The sequence below is a fragment of the Ranitomeya imitator genome, chromosome 4, assembly GCF_032444005.1.
Source record: "Ranitomeya imitator isolate aRanImi1 chromosome 4, aRanImi1.pri, whole genome shotgun sequence".
NCBI lineage: Eukaryota > Metazoa > Chordata > Amphibia > Anura > Dendrobatidae > Ranitomeya > Ranitomeya imitator.
The window spans coordinates 203576726-203593852 of NC_091285.1; the positions used below are offsets into that span (position 1 = coordinate 203576726).

The following is a 17127-nucleotide window of genomic DNA, read 5'->3' on the forward strand; positions in this document are numbered from 1 at the left end:
TCTATTCTTTCCTAATAATAAAAGATGCAACAGGAAGTAAAAATGTTAGTCTTAGTTATATTACACAATTTTTAGTCCATTCCTGATGAAAAGCTAATTGAGTGAGTGGCTGAAAAATAATTTCTAGCTCTTGGATGCACTAATAAATAACATTCCATATATAAAACTTTCATACTATATTATGCCTAGTGCAAGTGGATGACTTAGATCCAAAGAGAAAAAGGTATCAACCACTGAGGACTCTCAATTCTAAATATTTTTTTAGATCCAAAGAACGCCAAAGTGAAAAGACATGCGCCACAGTCCCAGGCCCAGAATACGGAATAATACAGTATAAGGTTTTCCTAGAGTTATTCTTTACATTTTCTATCCTATCGTTAAGAGAAATCATTAAAGGAAATCTGCCGGCAGAATTTCACCCCAAGCTATTTATATACATTGGGAACGGAAAGTATTCAGACCCTTTTAAAATTTTCACTCTTTGTTTCATTGCAGCCATTTGGTAAATTCAAAAAAGTTCATTTTTTCTCATTAATGTACACTCTGCACCCTATCTTGACTGAAAAAAACAGAAATGTAGTAATTTTTGCAAATTTAATAAAAAAAAACTGAAATATCAAATGGTCATAACTATTCATACCCTTTGCTCAGACACTCATATTTAAGTCACATGCTGTCTTTTCCTTGTGATCCTCCTTGAGATGGTTCTACTACTTCATTGGAGTCCAGTTGTGTTTATTTAAACTGATAGGACTTGATTTGAAAAGGCACACGCCTGTCTATATAAGAACTCACAGCTCACAGTGCATGTCAGACCAAATGAGAATCATGAGGTCAAAGGAACTGGCCAAGGAGCTCAATGACAGAATTGTGGCAAGACATAGATCTGGCCAAGGTTACAACAGAATTTATGCAGTATGCAAGGTTCCTAAGAGCACAGTGGCCTCCATAATCCTTAAATGGAAGAAGTTTGGGACCACCAGAAGATTTCCTAGACCTGGCCGTCCAGCCAAACTGAGCAATCAAGGGAGAAGAGCCTTGGTGAGAGAGGTAAAGAAGAACCCCAATATCACTGTGGCTGAGCTCCAGAGATGCAATAGGGAGATTGGAGAAAGTTCCACAAAGTCAACTATCACTGCAGCCTTCCACCAGTCAGGCCTTTATGCCAGAGTGGCCGGACGGTTGCCTCTCGTCAGTGCAAGACATATGAAAGCCCACATAGTTTGCTAAAAAAAAAATACATGAAGAACTCCCAGACTATGAGAAATAAGATTTTCTGGTCTGATGAGATGAAGCACTGCAGGTAAATGCAAACTCCACTAGATGGCAGTAGAGTGGAGAGAGGGCTGAAATCCTGCTCAGAGCAGACCAGCAGAACTGCAGCGAGGCTACCACCAGGTGGCAGCAGAATAGTCAGACAAGCCGGATTGATACCAGAGCGTAGCGTAGAACCAAGGGGAATTCCAAACACAGAGTCAGAGGAGTGCCAAAAGGTCAGTACCGGTCCGTAGCAGAAGTACTAGAAGCAAGAGACAGAATCAGGTCAGAGCCAAAGCAGAGTTGAGTACCGGGGAATCCAAACACACAGGAACACACAGAGTCGGGGCGGGAAGAGAGGAATGAACAGACGGGCAAAGACAGCTAAACGCAGCAGGACAAATCCCAACAGTGAAACATGGTGGTGGCAGCATCATGTTATAGGGGTGTTTTTCAGCTGCAGGGACAGGTCGACTGGTTGTCATTGCAGGAAACATGAATGCGGCCAAATACAGAGATATCCTGGATGGAAACCTCTTCCAGAGTGCTCTGGACCTCAGACGCGCCTGAAGGTTCACCTTCCAACAAGACAATGACCTTAAGCACACAGCTAAAATAAAGGAGTGGCTTCAGAACAACTCTGTGACAATTCTTGACTGGCCCAGCCAGAGCCCTGACCTAAACCCAATGGAGCATCTCTGGAGAGACCTGAAAACGGCTGTCCACCAACGTTCACCATCCAACCTGACCGAACTGGAGAGGATCTGCACGGAAGAATAGCACAGGATCCCCAAATCCAGATGTGAAAAACTGGTTGCATCATTCCCAAGAAGACTCATGGCTGTACTAGCAAATCTTGATTAAAGGTCTCAGAAACGTCATTTCTGGACAGTTTGAGATTTGGAAAACCAGATGAGAATCATTATCTCACATAGGATCTCAGTTTGTTTTTTGATGGCCATATGTAGCCATGTGGGCAATACATTCAATTGTAGATGGTGGTGACCAGAAACAATACAACACTTCAAGAGGTTTTCCCATGATATACTTATACTCTGGACATGACATAAAAGTCTGACTGGAGGAATCTCCAGCTATGGGGATACTGTTACCAATGAAGACGTGCCTGCTCACACACCATTAAAGTCTGTAGGTAAAGAATGGAGTGAACCCGGTTAGCTATTTCCATATGTCCCCTAGACTTGAACCTTTACCTACTGAGTAATTAAGCTATCACGCATTATTTCTGATAAATCTATAATGCAGTTTATGAACAGCTATAATCGTAAAATTATCTAAAGAATGCAGTGAAAAGTGATATAATTATCAAGATTATCCAAATAAAAAATGGACAGTGATTTTATTTTAAATTTTTTTCTCTGTTTCCCAAAAATGACTAATGGCAGCTAAGGGTTGTTGAATTTTACCAGAATCCTTAACCCATTATCTACCAATGTCCTTTTTTGGGGGACGCCTAATCTTTTGCTTCTAGCAACTAAGATTTTATAATTTTTATAATTAGGTCCAATTTTTTGTGCTGTGTTTGTAAAATGAATGTTTTCAAAATAGGAAATCACGTCATTGTCATTTTAAATTGAATATCGGGACGCTCTTTTCTGAAAAATCCGTAAAATGACAATTTCTAATTTGGCAAGTAATTAAAATCTGTTTAATGATAAATCTATCTAGCGATCATGCATACCTAAGCAAATTTCCATTCCGGGCTTTTGTGTTTAGCCTAGTGACATTCATAATTGCTGGAAATGTTTAGCTCACGGAAAATACGTAAAGAAGAAAAAAAATATGTAAAGGTTTTTTCTACTTAGATTTGTTCCATTTAATCTATCTCTAGCAGACGGAATTCACATCGGATGTTGTAGAGCGGCGAAGAAGAACATCAGCACTAGTCTGGAGGTCTCTCATCTCTCCAGTAAACTGCAATGATGTAATCTGCTGGGTCTGCGTCACACGAAAACAATTCCATGTGTGTAATCGACTACTGAGTAAGGTCATGAAAAAGCCCAACAGAACCCTGTGTGTACAGGACACCTGGCTGCAGAATTTGGGTCAATGACAAGCCAATCTATGATGCTGGAAGATAATGCTCAGATTTGCTGCAGCTCTGTTACATGACATCACTGAATAACTTGATACTCAGTAACTGAAAAATGAGTCAATATTTCATGTTATTGCACAGTGTTACTTTACTAAATACAAACTCAGTGAAACATTATTAGAAGCACATCTCTATGTATACTACGCTCACACACATTTATACACACAGAGCTTTACATAGATACACATTTTGCACACATTTATCAGCCCCATAGCACTTCATGTTTTTTATTAATGCTATATCTGAGCACCATCTCAGGGATTCTCTATACATCTGACAAACAGCTTTTAGTGACCAAGCTCAAACCTGCATCACAATACATCTCCCTCCAGAGCTAATGAATGAAGGTCAAAGAAACAAAGAGGAGAGAGAAATCATGTACTGCAGCAAAGCTGGGCTGAAATCATAGCACTCACCATAGGAGCTGAGAACCCACACTCAGGCACATAGGACATCTCTCCTCTAGTTCTCCTGGACAAATAGCATCTGCAGTCATGTCAGGAGCATCCAGGGTGACTTGGCACACACAGGCAGCAAATCTTCACCCAAGTGCCCACCTGCACTAGTTTACTTTGCTGATACCAGGACCTCCAGCTACAGCATTGAGGAAGCTGTGCTATAACAATGGATCATTAGAGAGAATAAGGAAGAATGATATTGAGGAATCCTCATCCATGTGGCTAAGCTACTCTGTAAGATACCATCAGTATTCTTAGTCAGTCCCTAGAAACATCCAATCAAGAACAAGTGAGCAGTGTCAGCATGACGCTGGACCAGAAAAAAAAACCCCAGTGACTGCAGAGCATCAAAGCTGCTTTACCTTACACTGCCTGTAATGGGAACACAGGCTTCTTCCCTGTGCACACAGTCTTCCTGGCACCACATCAATGTCATCAGCTCCTGCATTGTAATCACAAGTCTCTGGCTGGAGCTCTCCTCCCAACACCTAGCTCATGCTTCTGAGAGCTGGCTGAGTGCATGGGTCAGAGGTCCTCCTTAGTCCTTGTACACAGCACTGGAGGCTGCAGAGACTGCAGTGCCTCAGCCTATATACAACCCCTGGCAAAAAAAAAATTATGTAATCACCGACCTTGGAGGATGTTCATTGAGTAGTTTATTTTTTTTTAATTAAAAAAGCAGATCACAGACACGGCACAAAACTACAGTCATTTCAAATGGCAACTTCCTGGCTTTAATAAACACTAAAAGAAATCAAGAACAAAAAATGTTGTAGTCAGTATTTGTTACTTTTTTAGAACAAGCAGAGGGTAAAAATTATGGACTCACTCAATTATGTGGGAAAAATTTATGGAATCACCCTCTAAATTTCATTTCCCAAAACTAAGACCTGCTTTAAATTAGATCTGCTCGTTATTCTGCATCTAAAAAAGGAGTGATTACACCTTGGAGAGCTGTTGCACCAAGTGGACTGACATGAATCATGGCTCCAACACGAGAGATGTCAATTGAAACAAAGGTGAGGATTATCAAATTCTTAAAAGAGGGTAAATCATCACGCAGTGTTGCAAAAGATGTTGGTTGTTCACAGTCAGCTGTGTCTAAAATTTGGACCAAATACAAACAACATGGGAAGGTTGTTAAAGGCAAACATACTGGGAGACTAAGGAAGATATCAAAGCGTCAAGACCAGAAACTTAAAGCAATATGTCTCCAAAACAGGAAATGCACAACAAAACAAAAGAGGAATGAATGGGTGGAAACTGGAGTCAACGTCTGTGATCGAACTGTAAGAAACCGCCTAAAGGAAATGGGATTTACATACAGAAAAGCTAAACAAAAGCCATCATTAACACCTAAACAGAAAAAAACAAGGTTACAAAAGGCTAAGGAAAAGAAATCGTAAACTGTGGATGACTGGATGAAAGTCATATTCAGTTCTGAGTCGTGAATCTCCATTAGGCAAGGTGATGATGCTGGAACTTTTGTTTGGTGCCGTTACAATGAGACTTATCAAGATGATTGCCTGAAGAGAACATGCAAATTTCCACAGTCATTGATGATATGGGGCTGCATGTCAGGTAAAGGCACTGGGGAGACGGCTGTCATTACAAATTCAATAAATGCACAAGTTTATGTTGATATTTTGGACACTTTTCTTTTCCCATCAATTGAAAGGATGTTTGGGGATGATTAAGTAATTTTTCAATCAAGATGATATTGCATCCTGCCATAGAGCAAAAACTGTGAAAACATTCCTTGAAAATAGACACATAAGGTCAATGTCATGGCCTGCAAATAGTCCAGATCTCAATCCAATTGAAAATCTTTGGTGGAAGTTGAAGAAAATGGTCCATGACAAGGCTCCAACCTGCAAAGCTGATCTGGCAACAGCAATCAGAGAAGGTTAGAGCCAGATTGATGAAGAGTACTGTTTGACACTCATTAAGTCCATACCTCAGAGACTGCAAGCTGTTATAAAAGCCAGAGGTGGTGCAGCAAAATACTAGGGATGTTTTGGAGTGTTTATTTGTTTGTTTTTCATGATTCCATAATTTTTCCCCTCTGCTTGTTCTAAAAGAGTAACAAATACTGACTACAACATTTTTTGTTCTTGACTTCTTTTAGCGTTTATTAACCCCTTAAGCCCCAAGGGTGGTTTGCACGTTAATGACCGGGCCAATTTTTACAATTCTGACCACTGTCCCTTTATGAGGTTATAACTCTGGAACGCTTCAACGGATCCTGGTGATTCTGACATTATTTTCTCGTGACATATTGTACTTCATGATAGTGGTAAAATTTATTTGATGTTATCTGCGTTCATTTGTGAAAAAAGCGGAATTTGACGAAAATTTTGCAATTTTCCAACTTTGAATTTTTATGCCCTTAAATCACAGATATGTCACACAAAATACTTAATAACTAACATTTCCCACATGTCTACTTTACATCAGCACAATTTTGGAACCACTCCAAAAGCCGTTGTACAATTTGTCCTGAGTACGCTGATACCCCATATGTGGGGGTAAACCACTGTTTGGGCGCATGACAGAGCTTGGAAGCGAAGGAGCGCCATTTAACATTTCAATGCAAAATTGACTGGAATTGAGATGGTACACCATGTTGTGTTTGGAGAGCTCCTGATGTGCCTAAACATTGAAACCCCCCACAAGTGACACCATTTTGGAAAGTAGACCCCCTAAGGAACTTATCTAGATGTGTGGTGAGCACTTTGACCCATTAAGTAACATAGTAACATAGTTAGTAAGGCCGAAAAAAGACATTTGTCCTTCCAGTTCAGCCTATATTCCATCATAATAAATCCCCAGATCAGTGATTTACAAAAGTTTATAATTCAGAGCCGTAAAAATAAAAAATCATATTTTTTCACAAAAATGATCTTTTCGCCCCCAATTTTTTTATTTTATAAAGGGTAAGAGAAGAAATTGGACCCCAAAATTTGTTGTACAATTTGTCCTGAGTATGGCACACGCATACTCGTATTCACTAAAATATTGTGGAAAACAGGGACGGACAGGGTGGAGAAATGATGAGGATACGCCGCCCATCTGACTGGTAACAACTAGTGTTGAGCGACCTTGACCTTTTTAGAGTCGAGTCGTGTTTCGCGAAACCCGACTATCTTAGAAGTCGAGTCGAGTGGAATCGGCCGATTATGGCGAAAAGTCGGGTATCGCCCGAAACACGAAACCCAATGCAAGTCAATGGGGGAGCATAGTCGGCAGTGAGTGGAGGCCAGGAAAACACCTACACTGCCCATTTTAATGGCAAAAAATCCATTCTTGTTACAGAAGCTTGTCAATCGTAATTTAGCTTATAATAATTGGAAGGCATTTGAAATTGGGGGTCATTTGGCTAAAGTTGTGGGGGGTAGGGCTGGTTCAAGTAATTAGTGGGCCCAGTAAATCTGGACCACGTCACGGCAGTGGAGCAGGGAGAGGTAAGTATTTCAACTTTGCAAGTGCTGTGATCCTGAGCAAGCAGGGGGGGCCCACTCGTTGGCATTGGCACTGGCACAGGGCCCCTCAAAGTACAGCGGTGTGTTTGCACGGCGGGGGCGCCTCCCACCGGCAGCAACACTTTTGCGTACTATGAGAGGCCTGGTGCCAGTGACGTCACCAACTAGTATTCCTCCCCCCACCTGATGAAGGAACCTGCACTTTCATCTGCACCTTCCTCTTTGTCCCCGTGTAAGGTGGTATGGTATGCGGGAAGAGGAACCTGACTTTCAGCAGGGTCACAATCTTGCTGTGTAGCGTGCACGGGGAATTTTGCGTTATGGGTCAATGTACCAGCAGACTCATCTATCACTGGCTGGGCAATGGGCAGGATGAGGAGGAAACACAGATATAGGCCCAAAGAATAAAGTTGGCTAAATGCAGTTCAAAATTGGTAACACAGGACTAACCAGGGGGCATTGCAGTGGAGGACAACTGGAATGAGAGGCTGACACAGAGTATAGGCCCAAATCAGTAAGTAGTCGAAATGCAGTTCAAAATTGGCAACCGTAGTAAACAGGCGGCACAGCATTGTTCAGCGGAGGAGAACAGCAAGGAGTGGCAGACACCGATAGTAGGCCCCAACCCAACTAGTAGGCCAAATGCAGTCTAACATTAACAACTACTTAACGAGAGCCTGAAAATGGAATTTCAGGACAGGAAACCAGGAGAACAGCAAGGAGTGGCAGACACCGATAGTAGGCCCCAAACCAACTAGTACGCCAAATGCAGTTGTTCCATTTAACCACAAATTAATGAGAGCCTGAAGATAGACGTTCAGGAAAGGCAACCTGGAGAACACCTTAGAGTGTAACACACCATCTCTCTACACCCCATACCCAATTTGTAGGCCTAATGCAGTGTAGTTTTCAACAACTACTAAACGAGAGTCGGAAGATCGAAGCAATGTGGACGAAACCTGGGGAACACCTTGGAGTGTAACACACCGTCTCTCTACACCCCATACCCAATTTGTAGGCCTAATGCAGTGTAGTTTTCTACAACTACTAAACGAGAGTCGGAAGACCGAAGCAATGTGGACGAAACCTGGGGAACACCTTGGAGTGGAACACACCATCTCTCTACACCCCATACCCAATTTGTAGGCCTAATGCAGCGTAGTTTCCAACAACTACTAAACGAGAGCATGAAGATCGAAGCAATGGACAGGAAACCTGGGGAACACCTTGGAGTGGAACACACCATCTCTCTACACCCCATACCCAATTTGTAGGCCTAATGCAGCGTAGTTTCCAACAACTACTAAACGAGAGCCAGAAGATCGAAGCTCAGGAAAGGCAACCTGGAGAACACCTTGGAGTGGAACACACCATCTCTCTACACCCCATACCCAATTTGTAGGCCTAATGCAGCGTAGTTTCCAACAACTACTAAACGAGAGCTGGAAGATCGAAGCAATGGAGAGGAAACCTGGGGAACACCTTGGAGTGGAACACACCATCTCTCTACACCCCATACCCAATTTGTAGGCCTAATGCAGCGTAGTTTCCAACAACTACTAAACGAGAGCCAGAAGATCGAAGCTCAGGAAAGGCAACCTGGAGAACACCTTGGAGTGGAACACACCATCTCTCTACACCCCATACCCAATTTGTAGGCCTAATGCAGCGTAGTTTCCAACAACTACTAAACGAGAGCATGAAGATTGAAGCAATAGACAGGAAACCTGGGGAACACCTTGGAGTGGAACACACCATCTCTCTACATCCCATACCCAATTTGTAGGCCTAATGCAGCGTAGTTTCCAACAACTACTAAACGAGAGCCAGAAGATCGAAGATCAGGAAAGGCAACCTGGAGAACACCTTGGAGTGGAACACACCATCTCTCTACACCCCATACCCAATTTGTAGGCCTAATGCAGCGTAGTTTCCAACAACTACTAAACGAGAGCCGGAAGATCGAAGCAATGGAGAGGAAACCTGGGGAACACCTTGGAGTGGAACACACCATCTCTCTACACCCCATACCCAATTTGTAGGCCTAATGCAGCGTAGTTTCCAACAACTACTAAACGAGAGCCAGAAGATCGAAGCTCAGGAAAGGCAACCTGGAGAACTCCTTGGAGTGGAACACACCATCTCTCTACACCCCATACCCAATTTGTAGGCCTAATGCAGCGTAGTTTCCAACAACTACTAAACGAGAGCATGAAGATCGAAGCAATGGAGAGGAAACCTGGGGAACACCTTGGAGTGGAACACACCATCTCTCTACACCCCATACCCAATTTGTAGGCCTAATGCAGTGTAGTTTCCAACAACTACTAAACGAGAGCCAGAAGATCGAAGCTCAGGAAAGGCAACCTGGAGAACACCTTGGAGTGGAACACACCATCTCTCTACACCCCATACCCAATTTGTAGGCCTAATGCAGCGTAGTTTCCAACAACTACTAAACGAGAGCCAGAAGATCGAAGCTCAGGAAAGGCAACCCGGAGAACACCTTGGAGTGGAACACACCATCTCTCTACACCCCATACCCAATTTGTAGGCCTAATGCACTGTAGTTTCCAACAACTACTAAACGAGAGCATTAAGATCGCAGCAATGGCGAGGAAACCTGGGGAACACCTTGGAGTGGAACACACCATCTCTCTACACCCCATACCCAATTTGTAGGCCTAATGCACTGTAGTTTCCAACAACTACTAAACGAGAGCATTAAGATCGCAGCAATGGCGAGGAAACCTGGGGAACACCTTGGAGTGGAACACACCATCTCTCTACACCCCATACCCAATTTGTAGGCCTAATGCACTGTAGTTTCCAACAACTACTAAACGAGAGCAGGAAGATCGAAGCAATGGAGAGGAAACCTGGGGAACACCTTGGAGTGGAACACACCATCTCTCTACACCCCATACCCAATTTGTAGGCCTAATGCACTGTAGTTTCCAACAACTACTAAACGAGAGCAGGAAGATCGAAGCAATGGAGAGGAAACCTAGGGAACACCTTGGAGTGGAACACACCATCTCTCTACACCCCATACCCAATTTGTAGGCCTAATGCACTGTAGTTTCCAACAACTACTAAACGAGAGCAGGAAGATCGAAGCAATGGAGAGGAAACCTGGGGAACACCTTGGAGTGGAACACACCATCTCTCTACACCCCATACCCAATTTGTAGGCCTAATGCACTGTAGTTTCTATCAACTACTAAACGAGAGCAGGAAGATCGAAGCAATGGAGAGGAAACCTGGGGAACACCTTGGAGTGGAACACACCATCTCTCTACACCCCATACCCAATTTGTAGGCCTAATGCAGCGTAGTTTCCAACAACTACTAAACGAGAGCCAGAAGATCGAAGCTCAGGAAAGGCAACCTGGAGAACACCTTGGAGTGGAACACACCATCTCTCTACACCCCATACCCAATTTGTAGGCCTAATGCAGCGTAGTTTCCAACAACTACTAAACGAGAGCCGGAAGATCGAAGCAATGGAGAGGAAACCTGGGGAACACCTTGGAGTGGAACACACCATCTCTCTACACCCCATACCCAATTTGTAGGCCTAATGCAGCGTAGTTTCCAACAACTACTAAACGAGAGCCAGAAGATCGAAGCTCAGGAAAGGCAACCTGGAGAACTCCTTGGAGTGGAACACACCATCTCTCTACACCCCATACCCAATTTGTAGGCCTAATGCAGCGTAGTTTCCAACAACTACTAAACGAGAGCATGAAGATCGAAGCAATGGAGAGGAAACCTGGGGAACACCTTGGAGTGGAACACACCATCTCTCTACACCCCATACCCAATTTGTAGGCCTAATGCAGTGTAGTTTCCAACAACTACTAAACGAGAGCCAGAAGATCGAAGCTCAGGAAAGGCAACCTGGAGAACACCTTGGAGTGGAACACACCATCTCTCTACACCCCATACCCAATTTGTAGGCCTAATGCAGCGTAGTTTCCAACAACTACTAAACGAGAGCCAGAAGATCGAAGCTCAGGAAAGGCAACCCGGAGAACACCTTGGAGTGGAACACACCATCTCTCTACACCCCATACCCAATTTGTAGGCCTAATGCACTGTAGTTTCCAACAACTACTAAACGAGAGCATTAAGATCGCAGCAATGGCGAGGAAACCTGGGGAACACCTTGGAGTGGAACACACCATCTCTCTACACCCCATACCCAATTTGTAGGCCTAATGCACTGTAGTTTCCAACAACTACTAAACGAGAGCATTAAGATCGCAGCAATGGCGAGGAAACCTGGGGAACACCTTGGAGTGGAACACACCATCTCTCTACACCCCATACCCAATTTGTAGGCCTAATGCACTGTAGTTTCCAACAACTACTAAACGAGAGCAGGAAGATCGAAGCAATGGAGAGGAAACCTGGGGAACACCTTGGAGTGGAACACACCATCTCTCTACACCCCATACCCAATTTGTAGGCCTAATGCACTGTAGTTTCCAACAACTACTAAACGAGAGCAGGAAGATCGAAGCAATGGAGAGGAAACCTAGGGAACACCTTGGAGTGGAACACACCATCTCTCTACACCCCATACCCAATTTGTAGGCCTAATGCACTGTAGTTTCCAACAACTACTAAACGAGAGCAGGAAGATCGAAGCAATGGAGAGGAAACCTGGGGAACACCTTGGAGTGGAACACACCATCTCTCTACACCCCATACCCAATTTGTAGGCCTAATGCACTGTAGTTTCTATCAACTACTAAACGAGAGCAGGAAGATCGAAGCAATGGAGAGGAAACCTGGGGAACACCTTGGAGTGGAACACACCATCTCTCTACACCCCATACCCAATTTGTAGGCCTAATGCAGCGTAGTTTCCAACAACTACTAAACGAGAGCCAGAAGATCGAAGCTCAGGAAAGGCAACCTGGAGAACACCTTGGAGTGGAACACACCATCTCTCTACACCCCATACCCAATTTGTAGGCCTAATGCAGTGTAGTTTCCAACAACTACTAAACGAGAGCCAGAAGATCGAAGCTCAGGAAAGGCAACCTGGAGAACACCTTGGAGTAGAACACACCATCTCTCTACACCCCATACCCAATTTGTAGGCCTAATGCAGCGTAGTTTCCAACAACTACTAAACGAGAGCCAGAAGATCGAAGCTCAGGAAAGGCAACCTGGAGAACACCTTGGAGTGGAACACACCATCTCTCTACACCCCATACCCAATTTATAGGCCTAATGCACTGTAGTTTCCAACAACTACTAAACGAGAGCATTAAGATCGCAGCAATGGCGAGGAAACCTGGGGAACACCTTGGAGTGGAACACACCATCTCTCTACACCCCATACCCAATTTGTAGGCCTAATGCACTGTAGTTTCCAACAACTACTAAACGAGAGCATTAAGATCGCAGCAATGGCGAGGAAACCTGGGGAACACCTTGGAGTGGAACACACCATCTCTCTACACCCCATACCCAATTTGTAGGCCTAATGCACTGTAGTTTCCAACAACTACTAAACGAGAGCAGGAAGATCGAAGCAATGGAGAGGAAACCTGGGGAACACCTTGGAGTGGAACACACCATCTCTCTACACCCCATACCCAATTTGTAGGCCTAATGCACTGTAGTTTCCAACAACTACTAAACGAGAGCAGGAAGATCGAAGCAATGGAGAGGAAACCTGGGGAACACCTTGGAGTGGAACACACCATCTCTCTACACCACATACCCAATTTGTAGGCCTAATGCACTGTAGTTTCCAACAACTACTAAACGAGAGCAGGAAGATCGAAGCAATGGAGAGGAAACCTGGGGAACACCTTGGAGTGGAACACACCATCTCTCTACACCCCATACCCAATTTGTAGGCCTAATGCACTGTAGTTTCCAACAACTACTAAACGAGAGCATGAAGATCGAAGCAATGGAGAGGAAACCTGGGGAACACCTTGGAGTGGAACACACCATCTCTCTACACCCCATACCCAATTTGTAGGCCTAATGCAGCGTAGTTTCCAACAACTACTAAACGAGAGCCAGAAGATCGAAGCTCAGGAAAGGCAACCTGGAGAACACCTTGGAGTGGAACACACCATCTCTCTACACCCCATACCCAATTTGTAGGCCTAATGCAGCGTAGTTTCCAACAACTACTAAACGAGAGCTGGAAGATCGAAGCAATGGAGAGGAAACCTGGGGAACACCTTGGAGTGGAACACACCATCTCTCTACACCCCATACCCAATTTGTAGGCCTAATGCAGCGTAGTTTCCAACAACTACTAAACGAGAGCCAGAAGATCGAAGCTCAGGAAAGGCAACCTGGAGAACACCTTGGAGTGGAACACACCATCTCTCTACACCCCATACCCAATTTGTAGGCCTAATGCAGCGTAGTTTCCAACAACTACTAAACGAGAGCATGAAGATCGAAGTAATGGAGAGGAAACCTGGGGAACACCTTGGAGTGGAACACACCATCTCTCTACACCCCATACCCAATTTGTAGGCCTAATGCAGTGTAGTTTCCAACAACTACTAAACGAGAGCCAGAAGATCGAAGCTCAGGAAAGGCAACCTGGAGAACACCTTGGAGTGGAACACACCATCTCTCTACACCCCATACCCAATTTGTAGGCCTAATGCAGCGTAGTTTCCAACAACTACTAAACGAGAGCATGAAGATCGAAGCTCAGGAAAGGCAACCTGGAGAACACCTTGGAGTGGAACACACAATCTCTCTACACCCCATACCCAATTTGTAGGCCTAATGCACTGTAGTTTCCAACAACTACTAAACGAGAGCATTAAGATCGCAGCAATGGCGAGGAAACCTGGGGAACACCTTGGAGTGGAACACACCATCTCTCTACACCCCATACCCAATTTGTAGGCCTAATGCACTGTAGTTTCCAACAACTACTAAACGAGAGCATTAAGATCGCAGCAATGGCGAGGAAACCTGGGGAACACCTTGGAGTGGAACACACCATCTCTCTACACCCCATACCCAATTTGTAGGCCTAATGCACTGTAGTTTCCAACAACTACTAAACGAGAGCAGGAAAATCGAAGCAATGGAGAGGAAACCTGGGGAACACCTTGGAGTGGAACACACCATCTCTCTACACCCCATACCCAATTTGTAGGCCTAATGCACTGTAGTTTCCAACAACTACTAAACGAGAGCATGAAGATCGAAGCAATGGAGAGGAAACCTAGGGAACACCTTGGAGTGGAACACACCATCTCTCTACACCCCATACCCAATTTGTAGGCCTAATGCAGCGTAGTTTCCAACAACTACTAAACGAGAGCAGGAAGATCGAAGCAATGGAGAGGAAACCTGGGGAACACCTTGGAGTGGAACACACCATCTCTCTACACCCCATACCCAATTTGTAGGCCTAATGCACTGTAGTTTCCAACAACTACTAAACGAGAGCAGGAAGATCGAAGCAATGGAGAGGAAACCTGGGGAACACCTTGGAGTGGAACACACCATCTCTCTACACCCCATACCCAATTTGTAGGCCTAATGCAGCGTAGTTTCCAACAACTACTAAACGAGAGCCAGAAGATCGAAGCTCAGGAAAGGCAACCTGGAGAACACCTTGGAGTGGAACACACCATCTCTCTACACCCCATACCCAATTTGTAGGCCTAATGCAGTGTAGTTTCCAACAACTACTAAACGAGAGCCAGAAGATCGAAGCTCAGGAAAGGCAACCTGGAGAACACCTTGGAGTGGAACACACCATCTCTCTACACCCCATACCCAATTTGTAGGCCTAATGCAGCGTAGTTTCCAACAACTACTAAACGAGAGCCAGAAGATCGAAGCTCAGGAAAGGCAACCTGGAGAACACCTTGGAGTGGAACACACCATCTCTCTACACCCCATACCCAATTTATAGGCCTAATGCACTGTAGTTTCCAACAACTACTAAACGAGAGCATTAAGATCGCAGCAATGGCGAGGAAACCTGGGGAACACCTTGGAGTGGAACACACCATCTCTCTACACCCCATACCCAATTTGTAGGCCTAATGCACTGTAGTTTCCAACAACTACTAAACGAGAGCATTAAGATCGCAGCAATGGCGAGGAAACCTGGGGAACACCTTGGAGTGGAACACACCATCTCTCTACACCCCATACCCAATTTGTAGGCCTAATGCACTGTAGTTTCCAACAACTACTAAACGAGAGCAGGAAGATCGAAGCAATGGAGAGGAAACCTGGGGAACACCTTGGAGTGGAACACACCATCTCTCTACACCCCATACCCAATTTGTAGGCCTAATGCACTGTAGTTTCCAACAACTACTAAACGAGAGCAGGAAGATCGAAGCAATGGAAAGGAAACCTGGGGAACACCTTGGAGTGGAACACACCATCTCTCTACACCCCATACCCAATTTGTAGGCCTAATGCACTGTAGTTTCCAACAACTACTAAACGAGAGCAGGAAGATCGAAGCAATGGAGAGGAAACCTGGGGAACACCTTGGAGTGGAACACACCATCTCTCTACACCCCATACCCAATTTGTAGGCCTAATGCACTGTAGTGTCCAACAACTACTAAACGAGAGCAGGAAGATCGAAGCAATGGAGAGGAAACCTGGGGAACACCTTGGAGTGGAACACACCATCTCTCTACACCCCATACCCAATTTGTAGGCCTAATGCACTGTAGTTTCCAACAACTACTAAACAAGAGCATGAAGATCGAAGCAATGGAGAGGAAACCTGGGGAACACCTTGGAGTGGAACACGCCATCTTTCTACACCCCATACCCAATTTGTAGGCCTAATGCAGCGTAGTTTCCAACAACTACTAAACAAGAGCCAGAAGATCGAAGCTCAGGAAAGGCAACCTGGAGAACACCTTGGAGTGGAACACACCATCTCTCTACACCCCATACCCAATTTGTAGGCCTAATGCAGCGTAGTTTCCAACAACTACTAAACGAGAGCTGGAAGATCGAAGCAATGGAGAGGAAACCTGGGGAACACCTTGGAGTGGAACACACCATCTCTCTACACCCCATACCCAATTTGTAGGCCTAATGCAGCGTAGTTTCCAACAACTACTAAACGAGAGCATGAAGATCGAAGCAATGGACAGGAAACCTGGGGAACACCTTGGAGTGGAACACACCATCTCTCTACACCCCATGCCCAATTTGTAGGCCTAATGCAGCGTAGTTTCCAACAACTACTAAACGAGAGCCAGAAGATCGAAGCTCAGGAAAGGCAACCTGGAGAACACCTTGGAGTGGAACACACCATCTCTCTACACCCCATACCCAATTTGTAGGCCTAATGCAGCGTAGTTTCCAACAACTACTAAACGAGAGCCGGAAGATCGAAGCAATGGAGAGGAAACCTGGGGAACACCTTGGAGTGGAACACACCATCTCTCTACACCCCATACCCAATTTGTAGGCCTTATGCAGTGTAGTTTCCAACAACTACTAAACGAGAGCATGAAGATCGAAGCAATGGAGAGGAAACCTGGGGAACACCTTGGAGTGGAACACACCATCTCTCTACACCCCATACCCAATTTGTAGGCCTAATGCAGCGTAGTTTCCAACAACTACTAAACGAGAGCATGAAGATCGAAGCAATGGAGAGGAAACCTGGGGAACACCTTGGAGTGGAACACACCATCTCTCTACACCCCATACCCAATTTGTAGGCCTAATGCAGTGTAGTTTCCAACAATTACTAAACGAGAGCCGGAAGATCGAAGCTCAGGAAAGGCAACCTGGAGAACACCTTGGAGTGGAA

At 44.7% G+C, this 17127-nt stretch overlaps 1 protein-coding gene across 3 annotated transcripts in view; it reads right to left on the reverse strand.

Annotated features, from left to right (window-relative positions):
- Nucleotides 1–17127, reverse strand: part of ANO4 (anoctamin 4) — a 412900-nt gene that overhangs the window by 222823 nt on the left and 172950 nt on the right. Inside the window, exon 1 of one of the 3 annotated variants that reach the window (XM_069764298.1) lies at nt 3790–4216. The exons of 1 other annotated variant lie outside the window; for it this stretch is intronic. The gene's annotated coding sequence lies outside the window, so the exon portion shown is untranslated. Of the gene's footprint in view, nt 1–3789; nt 4398–17127 lie in introns of those variants that run through there. One more of the 3 variants, XM_069764299.1, reaches the window with a different exon arrangement.